Genomic DNA, 22332 nt, shown 5'->3' with positions numbered 1-22332 from the left:
TTTCTGGAGCTACAGAACTCGAAATGGCGTGCTTCTAATTGCGTTGGAAAGTAGACATCCAGGGCTTTCCAGCAATATATAATAGTCCATACTTTGCACAAGGATAGACGACGTAAACTGGCGTTCAACGCCAGTCCTCTGCCCAATTCTGGCGTCCAGCGCCAGAAAAGGATCAAAAGCTGGAGTTGAACGCCCAAACTGGCATAAAAACTGGCGTTCAACTCCACAAATGGCCTCTGCACGTGAATTTCTTAAGTCTCAGCCCCAGCACACACCAAGTGGGCCCCAGCACACACCAAGTGGGCCCCAGAAGTGGAGCTCTGCATCATCCATCATAGTTTATCCAATTTTTGTAAACCTAGGCTACTAGTTTAGTATTTAAACAACTTTTAGAGACTTATTTTTTATCTCATGACATTTCAGATCAAAACTTTATATTCTCTGACGGCATGAGTCTCTAAACCCCATTGTTGGGGGTGAGGAGCTCTGCTGTGTCTCGATGAATTAATGCAAGTATTTCTATTTTCCATTCAAACACGCTTGTTCCTATCTAAGATGTTCATTCGCGCTTAACTGTGATGAAGGTGATGATTCGTGACATTCATCACCTTCCTCAAACCATGAACGTGTGCCTGACAACCACCTCCGTTCTATATCCGATTGAATGAGTATCTCTGAGATCTCTTTATCAGAATCTCCGTGGTATAAGCTAGAATTGATGGCGGCATTCATGAGAATCCGGAAAGTTTAAACCTTGTCTGTGGTATTCCGAGTAGGATTCAAGGATTGAATGACTGTGACGAGCTTCAAACTCCTGAAGGCTGGGCGTTAGTGACAGACGCAAAAGGATAGTAAATCCTATTCCAACCGGATCGAGAACCAACCGGTGATTAGCCGTGCTGTGACAGAGCGCGTGAGCGTAGTTTTCACTGGAAGGATGGAAGGTAGCCATTGACAACGGTGATCCACCAACACACAGCTTGCCATAGGAGGACGTGCGTGCGTGAACAAGAAGACAGAGGAAAGCAGAGATTCAGAAGACAAAGCATCTCCAAAACTCCAACATATTCTCCATTACTGCATAAAAAGTAACCGTTAATCCATGCTCTACTGTTTATTCGCAATTCAACTGATAAACATAATTGACTTCCTGACTAAGATTTACAAAATAACCATAGATTGCTTCAATCCAACAATCTCTGTGGGATTCGACCCTTACTCACGTAAGGTATTACTTGGACGACCCAGTGCACTTGCTGGTTAGTGGTACGAGTTGTGAAAAGTGTGATTCACAATTCGTGCACCAAGTTTTTGGCGCCGTTGCCGGGGATTGTTCGTGTTTGAACAACTGACGGATTATTTTGTTGCTTAGATTAGGAAAAAAAATCTTTCTTTTTGGTTTAGAGTCTTTTATTATTTATCCCTTGTTAAAACACTTTAAATTTATAACTCAGTTAGTTAGAACGTGGTGTTTGTGTTCTTGGTAATTAGGTTAGAATCTTTTATACTCTTTTCAAAACCTTTTTCAAAAATAATTTTTCTATTAAATCCTGTGCCAAACTTTAAGTTTGGTGTTTTCTTGTTGATTTCCCTTTGGTTTTCGAAAATTTTGGTTTGGTTTTCTAAAAATTTTAAGTTTGGTGTTCTTTCTTCATGTTCTTGTGTTCTTGTGAGTCTTCAAAGTGTTCTTGAGTTTTCCTTGTGTCTTGATCTTAAAATTTTTAAGTTTGGTGGTCCTTGGTGTTTTCCCTCCAAAATTTTCAAAAACAAGGAGCATTAGATCTAAAAATTTTAAATCTTGTACTATCTTATTGTTTTTCTCTCTCCCCACTAAATTCAAAAATATCTTTTCAAAATATCTCTTCTAACTTCCTAACTTCTTATCTTTTCAAAATTTGTTTCACCTAACTAACTCTCTCTCTCTCTCTAATTTTCGAAAATATCTTCCCTCTTTTTCAAAAATTTCTTTTTTATTAACTAATTAATTTCTATTTTAAAAAAAAATTTTTTAATTTCAAAATTCAAATTCTTTTTAGTTATTTTATTTTATTTAAGTATTTACTTCTTATAAAATAAAATAAATAAAAAGATAAATCAGTCCAAGTTATATCCATATATCCATCATGGACATAAGTGGAAATGAACAGTCCAGGAGGACTCTGGGGTCATATTCTAACCCCTCTACTGCTTCATATGGGAGTAGCATATGCATACCCTCCATTGGAGTTAGTAGCTTTGAGTTGAATCCTCAGCTCATTATCATGGTGCAGCAAAGTTGCCAGTATTCCGGTCTTCCACAGGAAGAACCTACAGAGTTTCTGGCACAATTTTTACAAATTGCTGACACAGTACATGATAAGGAAATAGATCAGGATGTCTACAGACTATTACTATTTCCATTTGCTGTAAAAGATCAAGCTAAGAGGTGGTTAAATAACCAACCTAAGGCCAGCATAAGAACATGGAAACAGCTGACAGAAAAATTCCTGAATCAGTATTTCCCTCCAAAAAGGATGACACAGCTAAGGCTGGACATCCAAGGCTTTAAACAAGGAGATAATGAATCTCTTTATGATGCCTGGGAGAGATACAGAGAGATGCTACGAAAATGCCCCTCTGAAATGTTTTCGGAGTGGGTTCAGTTAGACATCTTCTACTATGGGCTTGCAGAAGGAGCTCAGATGTCTCTAGATTACTCAGCTGGTGGATCTATCCATATGAGAAAGACAATTGAAGAGGCTCAAGAGCTCATTGATACAGTTGCCAGGAATCAGCATCTGTATCTAAGCAGCAACCCTTCCATGAATGAAGAGGTTAAAACAGTAACTGCTGAATTTAGTACTGTAAAACAAGCTGCTGAATTCAACCAGCAATTGGATTTTCTAACAAAGCAGCTAGCTGAATTCAAGGACAGGCTACAGGAGACAAGGATAGCTAATATACATATGGACGAACAGTTTAAGCAAACAAAGCAGCAGCTATCAAGGCAAATAGCAGAAGAATGCCAAGCAGTTCAATTAAGAAGTGGGAAAACATTAAATACCCCACCTCAAGGCATTAAAAATTCAAGAAATGAGCGACCCACCAAAGATTCACCTGAGGACAGTAAGAGCCCAGGGAAAAATAATTCTGGCACTAAAACGCCAGAAAATGGGTGGAAGGCTGGCGCTGAACGCCCAGACCATGCCCAAAACTGGCGTTCAGCGCCAGAAACAAGGCAGGATTGGCGTTCAACGCCAGAAATGGGCAAGAATCTGGCGTTGAACGCCCAAATGGGGCAGAATCCAGCGTTGAACGCCCAAAATGGGTACATTTCTGGCGTTCAGGCGCCAGGAACAGACAGTGAGCTGGCGTCTAACATCACTCCAGCTTCTGACTCTGGCACTCAATTGCCAGTGAGGGATCAGACACACACAAGTGCTGATAACAACCCCTCTAAAAAGGCTTCTTTAACCACTAAGGTTGAGGAATATAAAGCCAAGATACCTTATCCTCAAAAACTCCGGAAAGAGGAGCAGGATAAGCAATTTGCTCGCTTTGCAGATTATCTAAGGACTCTTGAAATAAAGATTCCATTTGCAGAGGCACTTGAGCAAATACCTTCTTATGCCAAGTTCATGAAAGAGATCTTGAGTCATAAAAAGGAGTGGAGAGAAACAGAAAGAGTTCTCCTCACTGAAGAATGCAGTGCAGTCATTCTGAAAAGCTTTCCTGAAAAGCTTAAAGACCCTGGGAGTTTTCTGATACCATGCATATTATAAGGTGATTGAACCAAGACAGCTTTATGCGATCTTGAGGCAAGCATCAACCTGATACCTGCATCCACTATCAGGAAGCTTGGCTTAACTGAAGAAGTTAAACCAACCCGGATATGTCTCCAACTTGCTGATGGTTCCACTAAATACCCATCAGGCGTGATTGAGGACATGATTGTCAGAGTTGGGCCATTCGCCTTTCCCACTGATTTTGTTGTGCTGGAAATGGAGGAGCACAAGAGTGCTACTCTCATTCTAGGAAGACCCTTCCTAGCAACTGGACGATCCCTCATTGATGTCCAACAGGGGGAAATAACCCTGAGAGTCAATGATGATGAGTTTAAGTTGAACGCTGTCAAAGCCATGCAGCATCCAGACACATCAACAGACTGCATGAAAGTTGATCTCATTGACTCTTTGGTAGAAGAGATCAACATGGCTGAGAGTCTCGAATCAGAGTTGGAAGACATCTTTAAAGATGTTCAGCCTGATTTGGAGGATTCAGAGGACATGAAAGAGCCTCTGAACTTTCTTCTGAAAGAGGAAAAACCTCCTAAACCCGAGCTCAAGCCACTACCACCATCCTTGAAATATGCATTTCTGGGAGAAGGTGACACTTTTCCAGTGATCATAAGCTCTGCTTTAAATTCACAGGAAGAGGAAGCACTTATTCAAGTGCTAAGGACACACAAGACAGCTCTTGGGTGGTCCATAGGTGACCTTAAGGGCATAAGCCCAGCTAGATGCATGCACAAAATCCTATTGGAGGATAATGCCAAACCAGTGGTTCAACCACAGAGGCGGCTAAATCCAGCCATGAAGGAAGTGGTGCAGAAAGAGGTCACCAAGTTACTAGAGGCTGGGATTATTTATCCTATTTCTGATAGCCCCTGGGTGAGCCCTGTTCAAGTCGTCCCAAAAAAGGGAGGCATGACAGTGATTCATAATGAAAAAAATGAACTGGTTCCCACAAGAACAGTTACAGGGTGGCGCATGTGTATTGACTACAGAAGGCTCAATACAGCCACCAGAAAGGATCATTTTCCTTTACCATTCATAGACCAGATGCTAGAGAGACTAGCAGGTCATGATTATTACTGCTTTTTGGATGGCTATTCAGGCTATAACCAGATTGTAGTGGATCCCCAGGATCAAGAGAAAACAGCATTCACATGCCCATCTGGAGTGTTTGCTTATAGAAGGATGCCATTTGGGCTATGCAATGCGCCTGCAACCTTCCAGAGATGCATGCTCTCTATTTTCTCTGACATGGTGGAAAAATTTCTGGAAGTCTTCATGGATGACTTCTCAGTATATGGAGACTCATTCAGCTCCTGTCTTGATCACCTGAAACTTGTTCTGAAAAGATGCCAAGAAACCAACCTAGTTTTAAACTGGGAAAAGTGTCACTTCATGGTGACTGAAGGAATTGTTCTTGGGCATAAAATCTCAAACAAGGGAATAGAGGTGGATCAAGCAAAAATAGAGGTAATTGAAAAATTACCACCACCTGCCAATGTTAAGGCAATCAGAAGCTTTCTGGGGCATGCAGGATTCTATAGGAGGTTTATAAAGGATTTTTCAAAAATCGCAAAACCTCTAAGCAATCTGCTAGCTTCTGACACGCCATTTGTGTTTGACACAACATGCCTGCAGGCGTTTGAAACGCTGAAAGCTAAGCTGGTCACAGCACCAGTCATTTCTGCACCAGACTGGACATTGCCATTTGAGTTAATGTGTGATGCCAGTGATCATGCCATTGGTGCAGTATTGGGACAGAGGCATGACAAGCTTCTGCATGTCATTTATTATGCCAGTCGCGTTCTAAATGATGCCCAGAAAAATTACACAACCACAGAAAAAGAACTACTTGCAGTGGTTTACGCCATTGACAAGTTCAGATCATACTTAGTAGGATCAAAAGTGATTGTGTATACTGACCATGCTGCTCTTAAATATCTACTCACAAAGCAGGATTCAAAACCCAGGCTCGTCAGATGGGTATTGCTTCTGCAAGAGTTTGATATAGAAATAAGAGACAGAAAAGGGACAGAGAACCAAGTAGCTGATCACCTGTCCCGGATAGAGCCAGTGGAAGGGACGTCCCTCCCCTTTCTTGGGATCTCTGAGACGTTCCCTGATGAGCATCTATTTGCCATTCAGGAAGCACCATGGTTTGCCGATATTGCAAACTATAAAGCTGCACGGTTCATACCCAAGGAGTACAATAGAATACAAAAGAAGAAATTAGTCACTGATGCAAAGTACTACTTGTGGGATGAACCCTATCTCTTTAAGAGATGTGCAGACGGAATTATCCGTAGGTGTGTCCCCAGAGAGGAAGCACAGAGAATCCTATGGCATTGCCACGGATCTCAATATGGAGGCCATTTCGGAGGTGAGCGAACAGCCACCAAGGTCCTCCAATGTGGCTTCTATTGGCCCACACTCTATAAAGATTCCCGAGAGTTTGTACGTAATTGTGACAGTTGCCAAAGAGCTGGTAATCTGCCTCATGGTTACGCCATGCCTCAACAAGGAATCTTGGAAATTGAGTTGTTTGACGTATGGGGAATTGACTTCATGGGACCTTTTCCACCATCATATTCAAACACTTATATTCTGGTGGCAGTTGACTATGTATCAAAATGGGTTGAGGCTATTGCCACACTCACCAATGATACTAAAACAGTGCTGAAGTTCCTCCAGAAACATATCTTTAGCAGGTTTGGTGTCCCTAGAGTGTTAATCAGTGATGGGGGCACTCACTTCTGCAATAAACAGCTTTACTCTGCCATGGTTCGGTATGGAATTCGCCACAAAGTGGCCACACCATATCATCCACAAACCAATGGGCAAGCTGAAGTCTCTAACAGAGAATTAAAGAGAATCCTGGAACGGACAGTAAATACCCGTAGAAAGGATTGGGCAAGGAGCTTGGATGATGCTCTGTGGGCTTACAGAACAGCATTCAATACCCCTATAGGGACCTCTCCATACCAACTCGTGTATGGTAAGGCATGCCACTTGCCCGTGGAACTGGAACATAAGGCCTACTGGGCAACCAGATTCCTAAACTTTGATGCCAAATTAGCAGGAGAAAAACGATTGCTCCAGCTAAATGAGCTAGAGGAATTCAGATTCACAGCATTCGAAAATGCCAAGCTTTATAAAGAAAAATAAAAAAAATGGCATGACAGAAAGCTGTCATCTAGAATCTTTGAACCAGGACAGAAGGTCCTGTTGTTTAACTCTAGACTCAGGCTATTCCCCGGGAAACTGAAATCCCGGTGGAGGGGACCATACGTGATTACAAGTGTGTCACCATATGGTTATGTGGAGCTTCAAGATATTGATTCTGATAAGAAGTTCATTGTCAATGGACAGAGAATCAAGCATTATCTTGAAGGCAACATTGAGCAAGAATGCTCAAGGCTGAAGCTAGATTAAAAGCTCAGCAAGGTCCAGCTAAAGACAATAAAGAAGCGCTTGCTGGGAGGCAACCCAGCCATGGGGCATTAATCCTCTAAGCATTTTGCCCTATTTTTCTTTTTTTTATTATTTATTTGTCTATATAAAGTTTACTGACACTAAGGTAAAGAATCAATTGCATAAGTTTACAGGTTTACAGAAGGAATTTGCACACAAAACAGAGATAGGGAGCTCAATGGCAAGAAAACGCCAGTAAAGGGGCATTTTGGGCGTTCAGCGCCCAAAATGGGCACCCACTGGGCGCTGAACGCCAGTAATGGCAGCAATTTGGGCGTTCAACGCCAGAAATGGCCACCCACTGGGCGTTGAACGCCAGGAATGGCAGCAAATGGGCGCTGAACGCCCAGGAGATCAGCATTTGGGCGCTGAACGCCCAAAACAAGCAGTGTTTGGGCGTTCAAACGCCAGGAAGACAGGGAGGAGCCAAATCCAATTATCCCACACGTATTTCCATTCTAATTTCAAATTTTATGCTTCAATGCATGATTTTTACATGAACATATCAAGAACCCTAATTTCTAAAATCCTTAATTTCTAAAAATCCATCTTTCCAAATTCAATCCAACTCTTTTCAAAATCTTTTCTGAAAACAAATCTATCTTTTTCACTCAAAAATCTTTTTAACTAATCCATATCTTTTTCAAATCTTCATATTATCTTTTTCAAAATCCAAATTTATCTTTTTCAAAAATCTATCCTATCTTTTCAAAATTAAACTATATCTTCTATCTTATCTTTTTCAACTCAATCTTTTTATCTTATCTTTTCCAATTTTTCGAAAACCCACCCCCCCACCCCTTTTAAATTGGGTTCGGCCTCCCCCCTCCTCCATCACCAAGTGCAGCTCGATCTCCTTCTATCCCTCTCCTTTCTTTTCTTTTGCTTGAGGACAAGCAAACCTCTAAGTTTGGTGTGTTTATCCGAGATCACTAAGATCATGGCTCCCAAAGGAAAACAATCCACTCAAAGAGGCAAGAAAGAGAGCGTTCCAAAACCACTTTGGAATCAAGGGAAGTTCTTATCTAAAGAACATTCAGACCATTATCTTAAAGTAATGGGTCTGAGATCAGTGATCCCGGAAGTTAGATTCGATCTGAAAGAAGATGAATATCCGGAGATCCAGGAGCAAATTCGAATCAGGAACTGGAAAGTCCTAGCTAATCCTGAAACAAAAATAGGAAGGAACATGGTACAGGAGTTCTATGCTAATATGTGGCAGACTGACAAGCAAAGACTATCTGGAACTGCCTGCTACGAATTTCGGACCATGGTCAGGGGAAAGATTGTTCATACCACCCCTGACAAGATCAGAGAGATATTAAAGCTACCTCAGCTAAAGGATGATCCAGACTCCTTCAACAGGAGGATGATGAGAGCAGACATTGGCCTGGATAAGATTCTAGAGGACATATGTATCCCTGGAGCCAGGTGGACCACCAACACAAAGGGCGTCCCAAATCAACTCAAGAGAGAGGATCTCAAACCAGTTGCCAGAGGATGGCTGGACTTCATTGGGCGTTCTCTGTTGCCCACTAGCAACCGTTCTGAAGTCACAGTTAAAAGAGCAGTGATGATTCATTGCATCATGATGGGAAAGGAAGTGGAGGTTCATCAGCTGATTTCAACTGAGCTCTACAAGATTGCTAACAAAAATTCAAAAGAGGCCAGGTTGGCCTATCCAAGCGTGATTTCTCTACTCTGCAAGGACGCTGGAGTCAAGATGGGAATAACTGAATATATCCTAATTGAAAAGTCAATCACCAAAGCATCAATGGAGAGACAACAAGCACAGGAGGATCTTATCAAGAAGAGAGCACAGGAATTCCTCCCAGAGATTCCTCAAGCAGAATATTGGGAATATCTTGAGACGTCTGTCACCAAGATACAGGAAGCTATGGAGCAAATAATAAAACAACAGAAGGAACACAGTCAAATGCTGACCCATATGTTTAAAGAACAAGAGAAGCAGGGACGTGACTTAAGGGAACTGAAGCGCCAAAAGTCTTCTGTAATACCAACCATCCCAAAGATCAGAGGAACCCCCATACCCCCAGAATAAAGGTTGTTAATTTCCAATTTCTGCCTTAACTCTGTGACAGTGTCCTTATAAAAAGTTTACCTTAGAAGTCATATAATAGTAATTAGTATCTATTTGATTTTATCTCCAATTAAGCTATAGTTTATTTTTCTCATCATCATTAAACATGAATAAAATAGTAGATCTTTTGAATAAGAAGCAATAAAATTTCGAGTTTAATAAAAGAAATTCTAATTGGTTAAATGTGGTGGCAATGCTTTCTGTCTTCTGAATGAATGCTTGAACAGTGTATATGTCTTTTGAATTTGTTGTTTAAGACTGTTAAATATGTTGGCTCTTGAAAGAATGATGAACATGAGACATGTTATTGATAGTCTGAAAATCATAAAAATGATTCTTGAAGCAAGAAAAAGCAGCAAAGAACAAAGCTTGCAGAAAAAAAAAAAAGCAAGCAGAAAAAGCCAAAAGCTCTTAAAACCAAAAGGCAAGGGCAAATAAAAAGGATCCCAAGGCTTTGAGCATCAGTGGATAGGAGGGCCTAAAGGACTAAAATCCTGGTCTAAGCGGCTGAACCAAGCTGTCCCTAACCATGTGCTTGTGGCGTGCAGGTGTCAAGTGAAAACTTGAGACTGAGCGGTTAAAGTCAAGGTCCAAAGCAAAAAGAAGAGTGTGCTTAAGAACTCTGGACACCTCTAATTGGGGACTTTAGCAAAGCTGAGTCACAATCTGAAAAGGTTCACCCAGTTATGTGTCTGTGGCATTTATGTATCCGGTAGTAATACTGGAAAACAAAGTGCTTAGGGCCACGGCCAAGACTCATAAAGAAGCTGTGTTCAAGAATCATCACACTGAACTAAGAGAATCAATAACACTATCTGAATTCTGAGTTCCTATAGATGCCAATCACTCTGAGCTTCAATGGATAAAGTGAGATGCCAAAACTGTTCAGAAGCAAAAAGCTACTAGTCCCGCTCATCTAATTAGAATCTGAGCTTCACTCAAAAACTCTGAGATATTATTGCTTCTCAACTTATTAGTCTTCTATTTTATTTGTCTAAGTTGCTTGAGGACAAGCAACAGTTTAAGTTTGGTGTTGTGATGAGCGGATATTTTATACGCTTTTTGGGGATAATTTCATATAGTTTAGAGTATGTTTTAGTTAGTTTTTAGTTTATTTCCATTAGTTTTTAGGAAAAATTCATATTTCTGGACTTTACTATGAGTTGTGTGTTTTTCTGTAATTTCAGGTATTTTTCTGGCTGAAATTGAAGGAGCTGAGCAAAAATCTGATTCAGGCTGAAAAAGGACTGCTGATGTTGTTGGATTCTGACCTCCCTGCACTCAAAGTGGATTTTCTGGAGCTACAGAACTCGAAATGGCGTGCTTCCAATTGCGTGGAAAGTAGACATCCAGGGCTTTCCAGCAATATATAATAGTTCATACTTTGCACAAGGATAGATGATGTAAACTGGCGTTCAACGCCAGTCCTCTGCCCAATTCTGGCGTCCAGCGCCAGAAAAGGATCAAAAGCTGGAGTTGAACGCCCAAACTGGCATAAAAACTGGCGTTCAACTCCACAAATGGCCTCTGCACGTGAATTGCTTAAGTCTCAGCCCCAGCACACACCAAGTGGGCCCCAGCACACACCAAGTGGGCCCCAGAAGTGGATCTCTGCATCATCCATCATAGTTTATCCAATTTTTGTAAACCTAGGCTACTAGTTTAGTATTTAAACAACTTTTAGAGACTTATTTTGTATCTCATGACATTTCAGATCAAAACTTTGTATTCTCTGACGGCATGAGTCTCTAAACCCCATTGTTGGGGGTGAGGAGCTCTGCTGTGTCTCGATGAATTAATGCAAGTATTTCTGTTTTCCATTCAAACACGCTTGTTCCTATCTAAGATGTTCATTCGCGCTTAACTGTGATGAAGGTGATGATCCGTGACATTCATCACCTTCCTCAAACCATGAACGTGTGCCTGACAACCACCTCCGTTCTATATCCGATTGAATGAGTATCTCTGAGATCTCTTTATCAGAATCTCCGTGGTATAAGCTAGAATTGATGGCGGCATTCATGAGAATCCGAAAAGTCTAAACCTTGTCTGTGGTATTCCGAGTAGGATTCAAGGATTGAATGACTGTGACGAGCTTCAAACTCCTGAAGGCTGGGCGTTAGTGACAGACGCAAAAGGATAGTAAATCCTATTCCAACCGGATCGAGAACCAACCGGTGATTAGCCGTGCTGTGACAGAGCGCGTGAGCGTAGTTTTCACTGGAAGGATGGAAGGTAGCCATTGACAACGGTGATCCACCAACACACAGCTTGCCATAGGAGGACGTGCGTGCGTGAACAAGAAGACAGAGGAAAGCAGAGATTCAGAAGACAAAGCATCTCCAAAACTCCAACATATTCTCCATTACTGCATAACAAGTAACCGTTAATCCATGCTCTACTGTTTATTCGCAATTCAACTGATAAACATAATTGACTTCCTGACTAAGATTTACAAAATAACCATAGATTGCTTCAATCCTACAATCTCTGTGGGATTCGACCCTTACTCACGTAAGGTATTACTTGGACGACCCAGTGCACTTGCTGGTTAGTGGTACGAGTTGTGAAAAGTGTGATTCACAATTCGTGCACCAATGGCACATGTGTATTGACTTCACTGACTTAAACAAAGCCTTCTCCAAAGATGCATATTCCTTACCATCTATTGATGCTTTAGTTGATAATTCATCTGGCTTTGGCACTTTAAGTTTTATGGATGCATATTTTAGTTATAACTAGATCTTGATGCATACTTTAGATCAAGATAAAACTGCTTTTATAACTGAATATGGTAATTTTTGCTATAAAGTTATGCCTTTTGGTCTTAAGAATGCAGGAGCTAGTACCAACGACTTATGGATAAGATGTTCGCCAAGCAAATTGGGTGGAACATGGAGGTCTATGTTGATGATATGGTATATCAAAAACCAAAATCAGCAAGTCTCACATAGACGACCTTGTGGAGATTTTCACCCAAATCAGGAAATACAACACGTGACTAAGCCCTGAAAAATTTGCCTTTGGTGTCCAAAGAGGTAAATTTCTCGATTTTTTGCTTACAAGCCGAGGTATAGAGGCAAATCCTAACAAATGCTGAGGTGTGTTGGAATGAAGAGTCCTCAAACCATAAAGGAGGTCCAACGATTAACAGGGAGATTCGCTGCCTTATCAAGATTTTTACGTTGTTTAGCTTCTGAGTCTTCTTACTTTTTTCAATCACTCAAAAAGAAAAATAATTTTATTTGGGATAATGAATGTGAAACTGCTTTCTCAAACCTCAAAACTACTCTTTCAAAACCTCCAATTTTGCAAAAGTCTGAATATGGCGAGGAACTTTATCTTTATCTATCCATTACTGACTGGGTTGTTAGTTATGTTCTTGTTATAGAAAGGAATAAAGTGCAAAAGCCTGTTTACTTTGTTAGCAAATTCCTACAAAATTCCAAGCTTCATTATCCAAAGATAGAAAAGATGGCCCTGGCTTTGGTATTTTCAGCTAAACGTCTCCGACCTTATTTCCAGAGCTATATCATTAATGTTTGGACTGAGCAACCACTACGGCAAGTGCTAACAAAACTAGAATTAGCTGGACGACTAATAAAATGGTCTATCAAGCTGCCTGGGTTTGATATCAGATATCAAAGCCAAGGATCCATTAAATCACAATACCTAGCGGATTTCGTCGCCAAATTTACTGCTCCCAATTTCGATGACATGCCATTTGAATGGACGCTTTATGTAGATGGTGCCTCTAATTCACAAGGATGTGGAGCTGGAATTCTCCTTGAAGATAGTAATGGAATTGATTTGGAACACTCTCTATGTTTGTCCTTCAAAGCAAGCAGCAATAATGCCAAATATGAAGTACTTATTGCCGGTTTGGAACCCCAATAGCAAGCTTGCGAAGAAGCTCCGGCAAGGCAATCGGAGCAAGAAGCACCTCTTAATGTGTAAGTTTTATTTAAAATCCTTTGTATTAGTTTTGATGGTATATAATAGTAATTTCAGTTTATTCCTTAGTTTATTTGAGGTTCATTAAAATCCAGAAATGAATTTGATGTGTTCCTGTTGATGATTGAGCTTTTTTTTACTGCTAGTTCAAATCTAATGTAATTTTGATTCATTTCTTGATTTATTTGAGGTTCATTTGAATCCAGAAATAAATTCGATGTGTTATTGTTGATGATTGATCTTTTTTTATTGCTAGTTCAAATCTGATGTAATTTTGGTTCATTATTGAACTCTTTTCTGTTTAATACAGCTGCCCTTCGGAACCCTAACACCAGGCCTGCGAAGAATTTTTTGCAAGGAAAATTGAGTAAGAAACTCCTCTTAATGTGTAAGTTCTACTTAAAATTGTTATTATTAGTTTTGATGTTATATCATAATACTTTTTTTTATTATTACTTAAAACTTTCCTTTGTCATCTTGCAGTTCTCCTCGTCCTCGGCATTGGGAAGATGATACACCTTCCTTCAGCCTTGGCATAAGTTTCTCGACGTCTCAACCAACGGTAACACAACTTAAAATGTTGGTAGTGGCAGTGATGGATGTTGGGGTGATAGCAACATTGCAATATGCTGAGGAAACAAGTGCGGAGCCGAGTTTGAGCACCCCTGAAGGGTACATGACTCCAGTGAAAGAAAAAGAAATAACAGAGGAGTTGAGGGAGAAATGTTATCATTGGATGACACAAACAAAGGTTTACAAAGATGATTCAACCAATGAGTACGAAACCATATTCATGTTGGACCACAAAGCGCATTTAGAGGGGACTAGATTCTACTTCATGTCTCTAAGACCCATACAAGATGTAGAAAATACGGTAAACTCTTTGACCCATATATCTAATAAATTTTCATCCTATAGGTGGTCTCTGCAATGTGTATGCTTCTCAACAATAGAAAATGTCATAGATTTGATGAAGAAATATACTATGTACCAACAGATATTGTAGTAGGACAAATTTTTTATTCCTTAAATAATTTTTTGATGAAGAATTTGATTTATTTTTCTTGCTGATTGAATGTTTATGATGTTTTGTTCAAATTTGAACCAAATTTAGTTTATTTGTGAATTGAGTTAAGTTCACTTAATACTACTGTTAAGTATTCACTAAATATTTTATTCCTTAAAAAACTCGGTTCATCTCTTAGTTTAATTCATTTGCATGTAGAAATGAATTGAAATATGCTTTCTTGCTGATAGAATATATATGACTGCTAGTTTAAATCTGATTTAGTTTCGGTTCATTTATTAGTTTAGTTGAGGTTCATTTGAATCCAAAAATGAAGTCGATGTGTTCTTGTTGATGATTAAGATTTTTTTACTACTAGTTCAAATCTGATATAATTTCGATTCATTTATAATTTAACTGAGGTTCATTTTGCAGAATTTAATGTTGGGGAAGCATAAGGTCAACTACATTGATCCAAACCATGGTTCTGAAAATCGGACCGGATTGGCCGATTGAACCGATTCAATCGGGAACCGGCGATGCAAGCAGTTCGGTCTTTCCCCAGGACCGCTCGAAAGAAAACCGGTAGAAAATTGTCGAACCGGCTGAGAACCATCCAGTTGGGCTGGACCGATAACCGGATGGTTCGGATAAAACGACGCTGTTTTTTAGTTTGTAAAAAAAAAAAGAAACGGATCCAGGTCATTCCCAACCCCCCTCGTGACCCAACCCCCCCCCCTTTTCCCCCAACCATTCATTCATTCATGTACTGGAGAGTGGAGAACTCTAAATCGAAGAAACCCTAGCCGCCTAGCCCTCCATTGTCGCTGCCTAACCCAGGTCCTCAGCAACGCCGCTTCTTCCTCCATCGTCACCGCCTAACCCAGGTCCTCCATCATCACCGCCTAACCCAGTAACTTGGCAGGTCCTCTTCGGCTCTTCATCCTCGCTGGCTTCTAAGCACGGACCCAGGTTAGTGGCTTCTCGTCTTCATCTTCACTGAGGGTTTGGTCTTCTTCTTCAATTTTTGTTCCATTTTCTTCAAGTCTGCTTCAAGTCTGCTTTGGTCTTTGTTTCAAGTTTGGTTCTAAAGGTTAGTTCTTCAATTCTTCTTTTGGTTCTGTCTTGTATTTGCTGGTTGCTAATGGTGGAAATTTTACAAATTTGCAAATTTGTATGTATGGTTCTGTATGTATGGTGAAAATCTGTATGTATTAAAATTTGTTTTACCAGTTGCTGATAGTATTTTACTGGTTCTGATGGCTCCTAATTTGTTTGTTGCAATATTGTTGAATGCTGTAGGTAGAATTTTTATATGGTCTTGTTGAGGATTGTTTTATTTTTCATTGTGTTGTAGGCCATATACGGATATACCACTGTCTACTACTCCAATAATTACCTCACTCTCTGCCACAGAGGCTGGTAAATGGGTGCTAAATCTATCCAAACTAGCAAGAGTTAGATCCAATCCAAGGAAGTATGGTGTTCTTGTTGTGTGAAGCTCGTATTTACGCTCCGGTATGAGCGAAAGGATTCCTGGTTGCTTCAAGAGCGCCTCGGCTTCTTGGTTAGTTAGCCTTGTCGAGAAGCCATGGACTACATGCTTGTAGGTGTATAGCATCTCTGCTGATTCTGATACTGATTGCAATGATGATTCAAACCAATTGTGGTGATCATTGAAACTTGCTGGCATGGTGGACTTCTCCATGTGGACTATGTATTTTTTTGGATTGTTCTATGTTGTTTTTTGCTATGGTGTGTTTGGCATAGAAAATCAACAGAAGAGTCTGAAGAAACTTGAATTTCAGCATCTTCATTTTGTGACTGTGTTCTTGCCAACTGAATCTTTGGCTTGTGTCTTGTTTTTTTGATTTGGATATGTGGGAATGTTAAGGTATTTATTGTTGTTGATTTGGAACTCTTGAACTTTTATATATCATATGGGCAAAGATTCTTTTACGTGATAATTGGAGGTTACACAAAAAGGGTTGTTCTCAAAACAACTGAAAAATATGGACTAAGTTATAGAATATAATTAGGCAGTGTTGTTAAATTGAATTACTAATTATTTGTGTTTGTGTATGTGTTTAGATCCATTGAAAGGTACTATTTTTCAGGAAGTTATGCAAGCTTGAACAAACCATTGTGTTAATCTCTTGTGTAGTTGTGTTACCTCTTCACATTATGTTATGTGTTTAGATATGCTTTTTTACTCTTTAACTTTTGAGTTTGGATTTTGATAAGATCATATGTATTTAGTTGATGATATTTTATGTAGTGTTTTAAATTTTGAAGATATTTTAAGATTTATATTAGACTATAATTGTATTTTAGGATGTTTATTTATAATTTATTTATTATTCTATTTTAAAACGGTTTTTCTAGTTGAACCACCGGTTGGACCGGTTAGACCAGTGAACCAGTGACTAGAGCGGTTTGATGACCGATCCGGTTTTCAGAACCTTGATCCAAACACTAAGAAGGCCTACCGGATCAATGAATTTAAGGATTTCCTGCCTTTTTTGGACAAAAGAAAACTGGAATCGCATCCATTTGTAAGTTGTGATTTCTAAAACCTCTTTAATAATTTTGTCGCTTGTTAACATTTAAACTGAAATATTCTGTCCTTTTTTCAAACTTTAGCTGTTTGCATTAGTTTGCTATAGAGGGCATCAGTGGTTGTGGATTGCTGATGTTAAGAAGAAGGCCTTCCATGTGCTTGACCCCATCAAGAAAAAGAAAAAAGATATACCTGAAGAAAGAATAGCTTTGAACAAATTCGTTATAAGTTATTTACACAATACATACTTTTGTTGTAAATTATCTCTTATTTCTAGCCATTATCAATCACTCCTTGTTCCTGATTGAGCATTGCTTGTAGGCTTGGTTTCTTTCAATTATTACGGAATTGAAGTATACTTTTTGTATCCTTTTTAGGGCTTAATAGTATTCCAGATGAGGGTCTATGCTGGGGGTAGAACCTTTGATGGTGGACAAGGAAGAAAGGGTTGAAGCACCGTATATTATGATTAGCGGTCAATGAATATCGTAAAATCTTTCTTTGCTATAGTGCTATTATTAATATGCTGTGTCTCTCTTATTAATAATATTTTACTTTCTCATTTCTTTCTTAGTTATGATTGCGGGATATATGTGATGAAATGGCTGAAAACAATTGATCATGAAAAGATAAAAAATGGAAAATATAAATGTAAAAACTGAAAGTAGGTAAGTAATTTCTAAATTAATAAATTTCGGTTCATTTCCTATTTCATTTGGGTTCAAATTAGGTAATTTCTTTTAATTGAATTGTAGGAAGAAATAGATGATTTTAGGCGGAAATATGGTCCAATCATTCTCTTAGACAAGATAAATAAATTAAGAGACAAAGTCATTGAGGTATCTGAAGAGATAAGACTCCCAAAGCCATCCGTTACCCTCTCAAGTCCTTTTTGTAAATTCTCATCTGGGAATATAGAAAGTAAATAGATTATATGTTCAATCTTTGACTCGTTGTAAGGAATTGTAATTAACATTAATTTGTAAAGAATTATAAAAAAGCAAACACTTCTTCTTTAACTCGTTGTAAATGTTAATATATATATATATTTAAAATTTTTTTCTTTAATTCCTTTTGATTTATCTGTTGGAACTGTCTGTGCTGTATTGAATGAATCTAGGTTCACAGTAAATGGATTCAATATATTTATCAAACATCAAGAGCGCCAAAAACACAAATAAATCGAAATTATTGCACAAAATGAACAGAAAAAATTGTATATATCACTATTCAATTTCAGAAACACCTAAATTTTTGACATAACACAATTGCAGAAGCTAATTTGAAAAATAAAAAAGTGACTATTCAATAAAAAATAACATAAATAAGAAATTAACCCTCATTATATGTCTAGAACTCAAATGAATCAAAATTTATGTTAATAAAAACCGAAACTTCTAAAATCCTCTCTGGGATAATTCATATCCTATGCATAATAAAAGCTAGAGCTTGACTGAATCATTAATCCACCATCTAAAAGGTTCAACTGAAAAAAAGAAAATAAATCGTATATTAGAAAAATACACAAACAAATTTTTCCCTAATCAAAAGCACATCAATGTTACCTCGCTTAGAGCTGGTTTTTTCTTTTTTTTTTGTTGTTGCATTTGTGATTTTTTTTCTATATTTGATCCCAATATGTTCTTGGAACATCCTCTTGTTCTAACACGTGGGGGGGTTTGATGGTCGTTAACATTACTCAACGTAGAGTCTTCGTGAGATAATGAATTTTTACCTTTACTTTTTGCTTGATATTCTTGCATCTCAGCCATGACATTATCAAAAGTCCGGTATAAAATTCCAGTCAGCTTCTCAAATTTTGATGCAAATTTACAAATATTGTGAAATTGAAACACCAAATCGTCGAATCTCTTGCTTCTTGGCTCCAGTAGAGGCTCGTCTTGGCTGCTCTTGATGTGTGTATGCCTCCTCTTTATGTTCTTACTCCAGCATTCCAATATATATTTTGGTGCTACTTTATCTACTCACTCAAAGCTTAAGATACTCAGAGAATGACGACACACTATACCCCTTGACTCAAACAACAAGCACTGGCACTTTACTTCGCGTGATATTGTGTCGTAAGTAACAACAAACTTGTTGAATGTTGAGTTAGAAACCTGCTCTACAACTTCATATGACGTAAAACCTAGATTGGAATGTGTTTATCTTGTGATGCACTTCACCTTTTCTATGAATTATTCTTGAACTTCTCTAAACTTCTCGTGAGTATACACATGTTGAAATGAGCCTCTATTGGTGATTTTATTGCACACGGTATCACGGTGTGAAAATCTGCAGCATCAAATTCTCTCTCGCTTTGCTCTCTGCTTCCTAAGCAATTATCATATTTCTTCACAAATTAAATCAAGGATCTATTGCGTGTGATAAACTTGTTAAAAAAAGCATGCATGATATCGTTCCTTTGTGTGCTTCTCATCCCGACCCAAAAGTGATGATCGAGATAAACTGGAATCCATAAATGAAGATCTTCAAATAACTTTGCAAAATGAACAAAAAATCAGACACAAATGAACCAAAAGTTATACTCATTTTCACGAAAAAGTAACATCATCAATTAATTCGAATGAAACCTCGGTTACCTGAAAGCCACTTATTGCCTCTAACACCATACTTTGTGAGAAAATCATTCCAATTTTTGCCAAATCCCTCTTTTGTTAACGAGTTCCAAACAACGTGACTCATCTCTTGTTCGATTTTTTTATGTCGCTTGTAGTAGTTTAATTTGCTTGGGATCTTCTTCCTGATTTGCCAAATGCACTACTGATAAATTGTTTTTGGCATACAGGTCTTAATAGCCCTTTGCATTGATGCACATTGATTGATAAGAATCCCTTTTGGTACCTTCCTTCCCATGTAACAAAGTCAACATTTGAATAACCATTTGAATGACTGGATGTCTTTATTTTTCATCAAAACACATCCAAAAAGTGTCGACTGACCGTGGTGATTCACACCTACAAAAGAACTAAAAATTAGATTCTACCTGCAAAAATGGACACTTAAAACAGTTATGAACTGAAATTTGTTGGCTCTATGAACTGAAAACTATATCGCAGTGAACCAAATACCTGTTTGTGTTGTAAGTGGTATGAAATGAAACAACATCTCCAAAATACTCGTATGCAGTCATGCTTCTTACATCGGCCCAAAATGCATTTTTGATGGAGCAATTAGCTTCAAGGTTAAGCTCAAAAAAGAAATTTTGATTCTTTTCTTTCATTCTTAATAAGTACTTGTCTTTATTCTTGGGCATCGTCTTGCCAAATCGTCTCGCATCTTTTTTAATAAAACTTAGTTCCCGATGATTGTCCGCTGCTGCTACAAATGACTGATATTGTAATATCCCAAGATTTTTTTGAAAGATTTTACATTTACCCTCTAATTTTATCAAAATACCTATTCTACCCTTATCCCTTTTATCAAACCCTAACCCTAATCTCAAAATAAAACTCTCACACACACACACACACACACACACACACACACACACACACACACACACACACACACACACACACACACACACATTTCAGAGAAAGAGGGAGAAGGAACGGAAGCAAAGAAAAGGAAAAGGGGAGAGTGAGGGAACGGAGAAGAGGAGGAAGGGGAGGCTGTCCATTGTCACTGCCATCGCCTTGGAGCACGCCAGCATCGCGCCTCACTGCCGTGGAGCCGCTGTCCCACGCGTCGCCACCGGCGCTGACGAAGAGGGGAGAGAGTGAGACGTTGAGGCAGAGAGCTGCCGCTGTGGGAAACGTGATGGAGGAGAGGACGCCGCCAGCTTTGTTGCACCTGGTTGCTACCTAGCACACCATCGGAGACCACCGTTCCCTTACCACTGCTGCGTCGCCATTGATGAAGCTGTTGCCGCCGCTGTGAGCCGCGAACAGAGGAGGGAGAAGGAGGCGAGTTCGTGAGGGAGAAGAAGCAGCGCTGCCATTGTTGCCATTCTGGTTCGCTCTTTTCCCTTGAATCTGTTTCACTTTCGTATTCTGCCATTCTGATTTTATTGAACCTTTGCTTTACCTTGGATTTTCCAGCACTATTTCTTGTTGTCTTCCATTCAAATTGAATACTATATTTTCTCCGGGTGCTATGGTCATTGCTACTGTTGTTGTAGCTGCAACTTTCCGCTGCCCTGGTCCAAATCCTATGTCTTTTCATTTCACTCTACATCGATCCTCCTCACCCTTTAATTTCACACTTCGGGTTTGGTCTCTTCGGTCCCTTGGGACCACGTTGTGAGTAGACTTTACATTTATAATTATTTGGCTTTACATCTATAATTATTTTGATATATGCTGCTTGAATTTATGATTATACTTACAAGTTATCAACCAAGGATTTGAATTTGATTTTAAAAATGGATTTATTAGAACTAAATATTTATTTTTATAAAATTTAGATTTTAATATGCACATGAGACTGTATATATGTTTGATGAAGTTTTGTATTATTTTAGAATATTAATTTTATTTGAATGTGTTTTTGTAACATTAAAGTATTATGGATACTCACTTATATGCTCTGAATTTGTAAAGTATATTCGACATTTCATATGATTGAAAAAGATTTTTTTATTAGAAAGTATTATTGATTTAATTTGATACTGTATATATTTGAAAGATCAAAGATTGGTTGTATTTGAAATTATATGTTTTGAATTGGTTTGGGAGGCTCGTATTAGAAAACCGTAGTTAACGGCAGTTATGACGTTAACCTAGATGCATCTGGCTCAGACCTCAACTAGCAGGGGCGTTGCTAGCCTAACGTGTAGACTACACGTTGGATCTGTTATTCCGTATGGACACACTAGAAGAAAGGGCTACCCATAGAGGTGGAGCCGCCTATGTGTGGACTTTTGATTTGCTTTCTGTATGAGAACTCCCTTATTGATTCACTTATTACCAAGGTTCTGAAAACCGGACCGGTCATCAAACCGTTCTAATCACTGGTTTACTGGTTTATTGGTCTAATCGGTCTAACCGATGGTTCAACCGGAAAAACCGTTTTACAATAAAATAATAAATAAATAAATAAACATCCTAAAATATCTTCCAAATTTAAAACACTACACAAAAATTCATCAACCAAATTCATATAATCTTATCAAAATACAAACTCAAAAGTTAAATAGTGAAAAAAATACTCAAAGGATTATCAATTTCAAAAGAATGTTGAGCTAGTTCAGTTAGAAAATGTTGATTATTTTGTGGTATTATGCTAACTGAACATGAATCTGAATCTTGCAAGATGACCTTTTTGGTTTAATCTTAGGCAGCGTTGCGTTCATCTGTTGTAAGAGAGCTCCCTTAGCAACAGATTCTTTTTGTTGAGCAAGCCATAAACAGGATCTAGTGTTGTTTCCAAGTTGAGGTATCAACATAACAATTAACAAATAGTCATTGAATAAGAAAGCATAACATATCACCAACTACCTATA

The sequence above is a fragment of the Arachis ipaensis genome, chromosome B2 (genome assembly GCF_059453495.1).
Source record: "Arachis ipaensis isolate K30076 ecotype BB chromosome B2, ASM5945349v1, whole genome shotgun sequence".
Lineage (NCBI taxonomy): Eukaryota > Viridiplantae > Streptophyta > Magnoliopsida > Fabales > Fabaceae > Arachis > Arachis ipaensis.
Note: the sequence above shows the minus strand (reverse complement) of the source record.